Source organism: Bufo gargarizans, unplaced genomic scaffold (genome assembly GCF_014858855.1).
Source record: "Bufo gargarizans isolate SCDJY-AF-19 unplaced genomic scaffold, ASM1485885v1 fragScaff_scaffold_437_pilon, whole genome shotgun sequence".
NCBI classification, from domain to species: domain Eukaryota; kingdom Metazoa; phylum Chordata; class Amphibia; order Anura; family Bufonidae; genus Bufo; species Bufo gargarizans.
Genome location: NW_025334116.1, coordinates 111,509 through 124,067, shown reverse-complemented (window position 1 = coordinate 124,067; position 12,559 = coordinate 111,509).

Here is a 12,559-nt window from a genome sequence, read left to right as displayed (position 1 = left end):
CCCCTGCAAACAAATGTGGATAGGGAAATGAATTAAAATAAAAATTAAATAAATAAAAATTAACCAAAATCAATTGGAGAGAGGTTCCATAGCAGAGAATCTGGCTTCCCGTCACCCACCACTGGAACAGTCCATTCTCAGATATTTAGGCCCCGGCACCCAGGCAGAGGAGAGAGGTCCCGTAACAGAGAATCTGTCTTCATGTCAGCAGAGAATTAGTCTGCATGTCATAGCAGAGAATGAGGCTTCACGTCAGCCACCACTGCAACAGTCCATTGGCATATATTTAGGCCCAGCACCCAGGCAGAGGAGGGAGGTCCCGTAACAGAGAATCTGTCTTCATGTCAGCAGAGAATTAGTCTGCATGTCATAGCAGAGAATGAGGCTTCACGTCAGCCACCACTGCAACAGTCCATTGGCATATATTTAGGCCCAGCACACACACAGGCAGAGGAGAGAGGTCCCGTAACAGAGAATCTGGCTTCATGTCAGCAGAGAATCAGTCTGCATGTCATAGCAGAGAATGAGGCTTCACGTCAGCCACCACTGCAACAGTCCATTGGCATATATTTAGGCCCAGCACACACACAGGCAGAGGAGAGAGGTCCCGTAACAGAGAATCTGGCTTCATGTCAGCAGAGAATCAGTCTGCATGTCATAGCAGAGAATGAGGCTTCACGTCAGCCACCACTGCAACAGTCCATTGGCATATATTTAGGCCCAGCACCCAGGCAGAGGAGGGAGGTCCCGTAACAGAGAATCTGTCTTCATGTCAGCAGAGAATTAGTCTGCATGTCATAGCAGAGAATGAGGCTTCACGTCAGCCACCACTGCAACAGTCCATTGGCATATATTTAGGCCCAGCACACACACAGGCAGAGGAGAGAGGTCCCGTAACAGAGAATCTGGCTTCATGTCAGCAGAGAATCAGTCTGCATGTCATAGCAGAGAATGAGGCTTCACGTCAGCCACCACTGCAACAGTCCATTGGCATATATTTAGGCCCAGCACACACACAGGCAGAGGAGAGAGGTCCCGTAACAGAGAATCTGGCTTCATGTCAGCAGAGAATCAGTCTGCATGTCATAGCAGAGAATGAGGCTTCACGTCAGCCACCACTGCAACAGTCCATTGGCATATATTTAGGCCCAGCACCCAGGCAGAGGAGGGAGGTCCCGTAACAGAGAATCTGTCTTCATGTCAGCAGAGAATTAGTCTGCATGTCATAGCAGAGAATGAGGCTTCACGTCAGCCACCACTGCAACAGTCCATTGGCATATATTTAGGCCCAGCACCCAGGCAGAGGAGGGAGGTCCCGTAACAGAGAATCTGTCTTCATGTCAGCAGAGAATTAGTCTGCATGTCATAGCAGAGAATGAGGCTTCACGTCAGCCACCACTGGAACAGTCCATTCTCAGATATTTAGGCCCCGGCACCCAGGCAGAGGAGAGAGGTCCCGTAACAGAGAATCTGTCTTCATGTCAGCAGAGAATTAGTCTGCATGTCATAGCAGAGAATGAGGCTTCACGTCAGCCACCACTGCAACAGTCCATTGGCATATATTTAGGCCCAGCACCCAGGCAGAGGAGAGAGGTCCCGTAACAGACAATCTGGCTTCATGTCAGCAGAGAATCAGTCTGCATGTCATAGCAGAGAATCAGGCTTCACGTCACCCACCACTGCAACAGTCCATTGTCATAAATTTAGGCCCAGCACTAGTGTTGAGCGGCATGTCCCATATTCGAATTCGCGAAATTTTGTGAATATTCGAAAGAATATTCGTAAAATATTCGCGATTATTCAAATTCGTTATTATTTCGCATATGCGATAATTCGAATTATCGCATAATACATATGCTATGCAAAATTCACATGTGCGCTAATGAAATCGCCTTACGAAGATTCGCAACTCAATTCAATCACTAATGTATGAATGCAATGCCCTTTGCCTCTGTTCTGGGACAAGTGTAGATATTCGCATGTGCGCTAATAAAATCGCCTTACGAAGATTCGCACCTCAATCACTTTCTAGGGAATGTGAGACTTTTGGGAATCAATCGAGATACAGTGGGGGGTGATGACAGTAGTTGACAGAGTACAGATCAATGTAATCTGTAAGGTGGAAAGTAAAATAAAAAATACGAATATTCGTAAATCGACTTTTACGAAGTTCTACGTATTCGCGAATATGGTGCTATACTATATGAATGCACAGGCCTTTGCCTCTCTGTTCTGGGGACAAGTGTAGATATTTGCATTTGCGTTAATAAAATCGCCTTACGAAGATTCGCAGCTCAATTCAATCACTAATGTATGAATGCAAAGCCCTTTGCCTCTGTTCTGGGACAAGTGTAGATATTCGCATGTGCGCTAATAAAATCGCCTTACGAAGATTCGCAACTCAATTCACTAATGTATGAATGCAAAGCCCTTTGCCTCTGTTCTGGGACGTGCCGATATTCGCATGTGCGCTAATAAAATCGCCTTACGAAGATTCGCGCCTCAATCACTTTCTAGGCAATGTGAGTAAGATCTGAGCTGTTGGACCTTTGGGAAACAATCAATTATATGTGTACTGTAATTTTGTGGGGGGGGGGGGGAAACAAAAAACGAATATTCGTTTTTACGAATATATAGCACTATATTCGAAATATTCGCGAAATCGCGAAGTTGCGATATTCGCGAAAAAAATTTGCTTTTCGAATATTCGCGCTCAACACTACCCAGCACCCAGGCAGAGGAGAGAGGTCCCGTAACAGAGAATCTGGCTTCATGTCAGCAGAGAATCAGTCTTCATATCATAGCAGAGAATCAGGCTTCACGTCACCCACCACTGTAAGAGTCAATTTTCATAAATTTAGGCCCAGAACCCAGGCAGAGGAGAAAGGTCCCGTAACAGACAATCTGGCTTCATGTCAGCAGAGAATCAGTCTTCATATCATAGCAGAGAATCAGGCTTCACGTCACCCACCACTGCAACAGTCAATTGTCATAAATTTAGGCCCAGCACCCAGGCAGAGGAGAGAGCTCCCGTAACAGAGGATCTGGCTTCATGTCAGCAGAGAATCAGTCTGCATGTCATAGCAGAGAATGAGGCTTCACGTCACCCACCACTGCAACAGTCCATTGGCATATATTTAGGCCTAGCACACAGGCAGAGCAGAGAGGTCCCGTAACAGACAATCTGGCTTCATGTCAGCAGAGAATCAGTCTGCATGTCATAGCAGAGAATGAGGCTTCACGTCACCCACCACTGCAACAGTCCATTGGCATATATTTAGGCCTAGCACACAGGCAGAGCAGAGAGGTCCCGTAACAGACAATCTGGCTTCATGTCAGCAGAGAATCAGTCTGCATGTCATAGCAGAGAATGAGGCTTCACGTCACCCACCACTGCAACAGTCCATTGGCATATATTTAGGCCTAGCACACAGGCAGAGCAGAGAGGTCCCGTAACAGACAATCTGGCTTCATGTCAGCAGAGAATCAGTCTGCATGTCATAGCAGAGAATGAGGCTTCACGTCACCCACCACTGCAACAGTCCATTGGCATATATTTAGGCCTAGCACACAGGCAGAGCAGAGAGGTCCCGTAACAGACAATCTGGCTTCATGTCAGCAGAGAATCAGTCTGCATGTCATAGCAGAGAATGAGGCTTCACGTCACCCACCACTGCAACAGTCCATTGGCATATATTTAGGCCTAGCACACAGGCAGAGCAGAGAGGTCCCGTAACAGACAATCTGGCTTCATGACAGCAGAGAATCAGTCTGCATGTCATAGCAGAGAATGAGGCTTCACGTCAGCCACCACTGCAACAGTCCATTGGCATATATTTAGGCCTAGCACACAGGCAGAGCAGAGAGGTCCCGTAACAGACAATCTGGCTTCATGACAGCAGAGAATCAGTCTGCATGTCATAGCAGAGAATCAGGCTTCACGTCAGCCACCACTGCAACAGTCCATTGTCATAAATTTAGGCCCAGCACCCAGGCAGAGGAGAGAGGTCCCGTAACAGAGAATCTGGCTTCATGTCAGCAGAGAATCAGTCTTCATATCATAGCAGAGAATCAGGCTTCACGTCACCCACCACTGTAAGAGTCAATTTTCATAAATTTAGGCCCAGAACCCAGGCAGAGGAGAAAGGTCCCGTAACAGACAATCTGGCTTCATGTCAGCAGAGAATCAGTCTTCATATCATAGCAGAGAATCAGGCTTCACGTCACCCACCACTGCAACAGTCAATTGTCATAAATTTAGGCCCAGCACCCAGGCAGAGGAGAGAGCTCCCGTAACAGAGGATCTGGCTTCATGTCAGCAGAGAATCAGTCTGCATGTCATAGCAGAGAATGAGGCTTCACGTCACCCACCACTGCAACAGTCCATTGGCATATATTTAGGCCTAGCACACAGGCAGAGCAGAGAGGTCCCGTAACAGACAATCTGGCTTCATGTCAGCAGAGAATCAGTCTGCATGTCATAGCAGAGAATGAGGCTTCACGTCACCCACCACTGCAACAGTCCATTGGCATATATTTAGGCCTAGCACACAGGCAGAGCAGAGAGGTCCCGTAACAGACGATCTGGCTTCATGTCAGCAGAGAATCAGTCTGCATGTCATAGCAGAGAATCAGGCTTCACGTCAGCCACCACTGCAACAGTCCATGGTCATAAATTTAGGCCCAGCACCCAGGCAGAGGAGAGAGGTCCCGTAACAGACAATCTGGCTTCATGTCAGCAGAGAATTAGTCTGCATGTCATAGCAGAGAATCAGGCTTCATGTCAGCCACCACTGCAACAGTCCATTGGCATATATTTAGGCCTAGCACACAGGCAGAGGAGAGGTTCATTCAACTTTGGGTAGCATCGCAATATAATGGTAAAATGAAAATAAAAATAGGATTGAATGAGGAAGTGCCCTGGAGTCCAATAATATATGGTTATGGGGAGGTAGTTAATGTCTAATCTGGACAAGGGACGGACAGGTCCTGTGGGATCCATGCCTGGTTCATTTTTATGAACGTCAGCTTGTCCACATTGGCTGTAGACAGGCGGCTGCGTTTGTCTGTAATGACGCCCCCTGCCGTGCTGAATACACGTTCAGACAAAACGCTGGCTGCCGGGCAGGCCAGCACCTCCAAGGCATAAAAGGCTAGCTCTGGCCACGTGGACAATTTAGAGACCCAGAAGTTGAATGGGGCCGAACCATCAGTCAGTACGTGGAGGGGTGTGCACACGTACTGTTCCACCATGTTAGTGAAATGTTGCCTCCTGCTAACACGTTGCGTATCAGGTGGTGGTGCAGTTAGCTGTGGCGTGTTGACAAAAGTTTTCCACATCTCTGCCATGCTAACCCTGCCCTCAGAGGAGCTGGCCGTGACACAGCTGCCTTGGCGACCTCTTGCTCCTCCTCTGCCTTGGCCTTGGGCTTCCACTTGTTCCCCTGTGACATTTGGGAATGCTCTCAGTAGCGCGTCTACCAACGTGCGCTTGTACTCGCGCATCTTCCTATCACGCTCCAGTGCAGGAAGTAAGGTGGGCACATTGTCTTTGTAGCGTGGATCCAGCAGGGTGGCAACCCAGTAGTCCGCACAGGTTAAAATGTGGGCAACTCTGCTGTCGTTGCGCAGGCACTGCAGCATGTAGTCGCTCATGTGTGCCAGGCTGCCCAGGGGTAAGGACAAGCTGTCCTCTGTGGGAGGCGTATCGTCATCGTCCTGCCTTTCCCCCCAGCCACGCACCAGTGATGGACCCGAGCTGCGTTGGGTGCCACCCCGCTGTGACCATGCTTCATCCTCATCCTCCTCCACCTCCTCCTCATCCTCGTCCTCCTCGTCCTCCAGTAGTGGGCCCTGGCTGGCCACATTTGTACCTGGCCTCTGCTGTTGCAAAAAACCTCCCTCTGAGTCACTTCGAAGAGACTGGCCTGAAAGTGCTAAAAATGACCCCTCTTCCTCATCCTCCTCCTCCTCCTCCTGGGCCACCTCCTGTTCCATCATCGCCCTAAGTGTTTTCTCAAGGAGACATAGAAGTGGTATTGTAACGCTGATAACGGTGTCATCGCCACTGGCCATGTTGGTGGAGTACTCGAAACAGCGCAACAGGGCACACAGGTCTCGCATGGAGGCCCAGTCATTGGTGGTGAAGTGGTGCTGTTCTGTAGTGCGACTGACCCGTGCGTGCTGCAGCTGAAACTCCACTATGGCCTGCTGCTGCTCGCACAGTCTGTCCAGCATGTGCAAGGTGGAGTTCCACCTGGTGGGCACGTCGCATATGAGGCGGTGAGCGGGAAGGCCGAAGTTACGCTGTAGCGCAGACAGGCGAGCAGCGGCAGGATGTGAACGCCGGAAGCGCGAACAGACGGCCCGCACTTTATGCAGCAGCTCTGACATGTCGGGGTAGTTGTGAATGAACTTCTGCACCACCAAATTCAGCACATGCGCCAAGCAAGGGATGTGCGTCAAATTGGCTAGTCCCAGAGCTGCAACGAGATTTCGCCCATTATCACACACCACCAGGCCGGGCTTGAGGCTCACCGGCAGCAACCACTCGTCGGTCTGTTGTTCAATACCCCGCCACAACTCCTGTGCGGTGTGGGGCCTGTCCCCCAAACATATGAGTTTCAGAATGGCCTGCTGACGTTTACCCCGGGCTGTGCTGAAGTTGGTGGTGAAGGTGTGTGGCTGACTGGATGAGCAGGTGGAAGAAGAGGAGGAGGAAGCCGAGAAGGAGGAGGTGGCAACAGGAGGCAAAGAATGTTGCCCTGCGATCCTTGGCGGCGGCAGGACGTGCGCCAAACAGCTCTCCGCCTGGGGCCCAGCTGCCACTACATTTACCCAGTGTGCAGTTAGGGAGATATAGCGTCCCTGGCCGTGCTTACTGGTCCACGTATCTGTGGTTAGGTGGACCTTGCTACAGATGGCGTTGCGCAGTGCACACTTGATTTTATCGGATACTTGGTTGTGCAGGGAAGGCACGGCTCTCTTGGAGAAGTAGTGCCGGCTGGGAACAACATACTGTGGGACAGCAAGCGACATGAGCTGTTTGAAGCTGTCTGTGTCCACCAGCCTAAATGACAGCATTTCATAGGCCAGTAGTTTAGAAATGCTGGCATTCAGGGCCAGGGATCGAGGGTGGCTAGGTGGGAATTTACGCTTTCTATCAAATGTTTGTGAGATGGAGAGCTGAACGCTGGCGTGTGACATGGTTGAGACGCTTGGTGACGGAGGTGGTGGTGGTGGTGTTGGTGGTACATCCCCTGTTTGCTGGGCGGCAGGTGCCAACGTTCCTCCAGAGGCGGAGGAAGAGGCCGAGGCGGCAGCAGCAGAATAGGCCGAGGCGGCAGCAGCAGAAGAGGTAGCAGGGGGAGCCTGAGTGACTTCCTTGGTTTTAAGGTGTTTACTCCACTGCAGTTCATGCTTTGCATGCAGGTGCCTGGTCATGCAGGTTGTGCTCAGGTTCAGAACGTTAATGCCTCGCTTCAGGCTCTGATGGCACAGCGTGCAAACCACTCGGGTCTTGTCGTCAGCACATTGTTTGAAGAAGTGCCATGCCAGGGAACTCCTTGAAGCTGCCTTTGGGGTGCTCGGTCCCAGATGGCGGCGGTCAGTAGCAGGCGGAGTCTCTTGGCGGCGGGTGTTCTGCTTTTGCCCACTGCTCCCTCTTTTGCTACGCTGTTGGCTCGGTCTCACCACTGCCTCTTCCTCCGAACTGTGAAAGTCAGTGGCACGACCTTCATTCCATGTGGGGTCTAGGACCTCATCGTCCCCTGCATCGTCTTCCACCCAGTCTTGATCCCTGACCTCCTGTTCAGTCTGCACACTGCAGAAAGACGCAGCAGTTGGCACCTGTGTTTCGTCATCATCAGAGACATGCTGAGGTGGTATTCCCATGTCCTCATCATCAGGAAACATAAGTGGTTGTGCGTCAGTGCATTCTATGTCTTTCACCGCTGGGGAAGGGCTAGGTGGATGCCCTTGGGAAACCCTGCCAGCGGAGTCTTCAAACAGCATAAGAGACTGCTGCATAACTTGAGGCTGAGACAGTTTCCCTGGTATGCATGGGGGTGATGTGACAGACTGATGGGGTTGGTTTTCAGGCGCCATCTGTGCGCTTTCTGCAGAAGACTGGGTGGGAGATAATGTGAACGTGCTGGATCCACTGTCGGCCACCCAATTGACTAATGCCTGTACCTGCTCAGGCCTTACCATCCTTAGAACGGCATTGGGCCCCACCATATATCGCTGTAAATTCTGGCGGCTACTGGGACCTGAGGTAGTTGGTACACTAGGACGTGTGGATGTGGCAGAACGGCCACGTCCTCTCCCAGCACCAGAGGGTCCACTAACACCACCACGACCATGTCCACGTCCGCGTCCCTTACTAGATGTTTTTCTCATTGTTATGGTTCACCACAACAACAAATATATTATTTGGCCCAATGTATTGTATTCAAATTCAGCGGGATATAAATTTGAGGCCTAGTATTTAGGCGCTGGGTGACCGGTATGGATTTAGTGACAGAATTAGACTTGGAAATGCACAGAAGCGTGTGTGTGAAGTTATTCTGAATGACCCTATGTGCACCTTCAATATTATATACCCTTTTAGGGATAGATTTCAAATAGCTCTGATATAGCAGAAACCACTAAATTATGAAATTGCTAAATTGGGAATTGTACTTCAACCCAGAACAAAAAATGTGCTTTGACGGACACTAAATATCTTGCCCAGCAACAACAGTACACCGGTGGGTAACGAGAGATTTAGAGGGAATTAAATTTGAGGCCTAGTATTTAGGCGCTGGGTCACCGGTATGGATTTAGTGACAGAATTAGACTTGGAAATGCACAGAAGCGTGTGTGTGAAGTTATTCTGAATGACCCTATGTGCACCTTCAATATTATATACCCTTTTAGGGATAGATTTCAAATAGCTCTGATATAGCAGAAACCACTAAATTATGAAATTGCTAAATTGGGAATTGTACTTCAACCCAGAACAAAAAATGTGCTTTGACGGACACTAAATATCTTGCCCAGCAACAACAGTACAGTGGTGGGTAACGAGAGATTTAGAGGGATTTAAATTTGAGGCCTAGTATTTAGGCGCTGGGTCACCGGTATGGATTTAGTGACAGAATTAGACTTGGAAATGCACAGAAGCGTGTGTGTGAAGTTATTCTGAATGACCCTATGTGCACCTTCAATATTATATACCCTTTTAGGGATAGATTTCAAATAGCTCTGATATAGCAGAAACCACTAAATTATGAAATTGCTAAATTGGGAATTGTACTTCAACCCAGAACAAAAAATGTGCTTTGACGGACACTAAATATCTTGCCCAGCAACAACAGTACACCGGTGGGTAACGAGAGATTTAGAGGGAATTAAATTTGAGGCCTAGTATTTAGGCGCTGGGTCACCGGTATGGATTTAGTGACAGAATTAGACTTGGAAATACACAGTAGCGGGTGTGTGTGAAGTTACTCTGAATGACCCTATGTGCACCTTCAATATTATATACCCTTTTTGGGATAGATTTCAAAGAGCTCTGATATAGCAGGAACCACTAAATTATGAAATTGCTAAATTGAGAATTGTATTTCAACCCAGAACAAGAAATGTGCTTGAACGGACACTAAATAACTCGCCCAGCTACAGCACTAGGGACAGATTTAGCTGGATATAAATTTGAGGCCTAGTATTTAGGCGCTGGGTGACCGGTATGGATTTAGTGACAGAATTAGACTGGGATATGGCCAAAAAATGAACAGACTATTGCTGGTTAAATGCACTTGGTGTGACAGCTTCACCCTGATGTAGGCTTTAGCCAAAAAACAACCACACCATTGAGGGTTAAATGCACTTGGTGACAGGCGCAGCTTGCCCCTGATTTTGTATATGGCCAAAAAATGAACAGACTATTGCTGGTTAAATGCACTTGGTGTGACAGCTTCACCCTGATGTAGGCTTTAGCCAAAAAACAACCACACCATTGAGGGTTAAATGCACTTGGTGACAGGCGCAGCTTGCCCCTGATTTTGTATATGGCCAAAAAATGAACAGACTATTGCTGGTTAAATGCACTTGGTGTGACAGCTTCACCCTGATGTAGGCTTTAGCCAAAAAACAACCACACCATTGAGGGTTAAATGCACTTGGTGACAGGCGCAGCTTGCCCCTGATTTTGTATATGGCCAAAAAATGAACAGACTATTGCTGGTTAAATGCACTTGGTGTGACAGCTTCACCCTGATGTAGGCTTTAGCCAAAAAACAACCACACCATTGAGGGTTAAATGCACTTGGTCGCAGCTTGTGCTGGCGCACCACAAGACACAAAATGGCCGCCGATCACCCCAGAAAAATGAGACTGACAAACGGTCTGTGCAGCCTAAAAACAGTGAGCAATTGAGGATCAGCAGCTCAATGATCCACAGCTGCAGATCGATCAGTTAATCAAGTCCTTTGGAGGAGTTAATCTGCCTAATCTCGCCCTACTGTCGCAGCCGCAACCTCTCCCTACGCTAATCAGAGCAGAGTGACGGGCGGCGCTATGTGACTCCAGCTTAAATAGAGGCTGGGTCACATGGTGCTCTGGCCAATCACAGCCATGCCAATAGTAGGCATGGCTGTGATGGCCTCTTGGGGCAAGTAGTATGACGCTTGTTGATTGGCTGCTTTGCAGCCTTTCAAAAAGCGCCAAGAAAGCGTCACAAAAGCGCGAAGAAAGCGACGAACACCGAACCCGAACCCGGACTTTTACGAAAATGTCCGGGTTCGGGTCCGTGTCACGGACACCCCAAAATTCGGTACGAACCCGAACTATACAGTTCGAGTTCGCTCATCCCTAGTCCCTAACACTAAATATACTGCCTCACTTTGGACTTACTTAAGCCTACAATATTCAGGGCAGTGTAGAGACCAGCTACAAACGTACTCTGCTCAGAAGTCCCAGGTAGATGGGCGTGTTCAGTCTAAAAGAGGCGCTACCCTCAATATTTACTACAAGAGAATTTAGACTAGAGCCTTCAGAATCACAGGTGCATATCCATGGGGATCATTCTAAATAAAAGTGGTACAATACCTTCTATAAATGAGTTAATGGAAGCTCTTAGCGCACATATTTGACCAAACGTGTGTCGGGCCCATCTACCAGGTGTCAAGGTGGCTTCCGCAGACCACTTTTATTTAGAATGATCCCCATTTCTTAGCTCTATTATTTGTACTGTATGTATAATGGTGTGCAGCCATTTTCTTTTTTATAGTCGCTAAGTGAAGGCGGAAACATGGGTTCACATCACGGTTTCATTTTCTGTTCTTCTGATCCATCAGAAAAAGAAAGAAAAATAGATCCTGTATTTTAAGCATCTTTTATGCATCCATTTTAGCCATTTCCATTTGAGAGCTGTTATTTTAGACTGAAAAAGTCCTACTTTTTTTTTCCCCATCTAAAATAACGGATCTCAAATGGAAATGGCTAAAACGGATGCAAAATGTGCATAACTGAACATAACATGCTTAAAATACAGGATCTGTTTGTTTTTGTTGTTTTCTTCGGATCAGAAGAGCGGAAAACAAAATAGTGATGTCAACCCAGCCTAAGGGCTCACGCACACAAATGTTTGTTTGTTTTTCACATCCGATTGGCATTTTTTGCGGGTCGGATGCATACCCATTAACTTCAATTGGGCCGCAAAAGATACAGACTGCACAAAAAATAGTTAATGTCCTGTTCTTGTCTTGACTGTTCTATAGAGGGCAGGACGTTCTGTTCTACAAAATGTCGAACGTACACTGCCGGTATCCGTGTTTTGCTGATCTGCAATTTGCAGACTGCAAAAACAGATATGGCCATGTGCATGATCCCTAAGCGTGTACTTGTATCCTGTACTGGGCTGAGAGTGGGTTCAAAAAGGCCAGGATTGGCGAAGCTTCTGATCTTGATGTTTAACGCTGTAGATTCTGCAGTAAAAAATGACAACAGGAAACGCACACAGCATTTTTCATGTTTTTTTCCCTGTAGTGATGTCTATAGGAAAGTGCTCAGAAATGTTTTAGGCTATTTTCACACTGGCGTTTTGGCTTTCTGTTTGTGATATTCGTTTAGGGCTCTCACAAGCGGTCCAAAACGGATCAGTTTTGCCCTAATGCATTCTGAATGGAAAATGATCCACTCAGTATGCATCAGTTTGCCTCCGTTATGTCTCCATTCCGTCTTGGCTATGTTAAAGATAATACAAACGGATCCATTCTGAACAGATGCAGACGGTTGTATTATCAGAACGGATCCGTCTGTGCTGCAAACGCGAGTGTGAAATACCCAGAGCATGCTGCAATTGGAAAAAAATCAAATCGAACCAAAAACACATCTCAATGCTGTCCTGCATTTACTATTTCCCATAGACTTCTATTTAACATCTGGAGCTGGCATTGTTTATTTAAAAAAGAAATGCTGCAAAAAACAACAGCCATGAAAAAAACTAAAGATGTATAACTCCTTCCGGACCTAAATGTACAGCTGAAGCCCAGTCATTAAAGATGGCGCTAGCTGG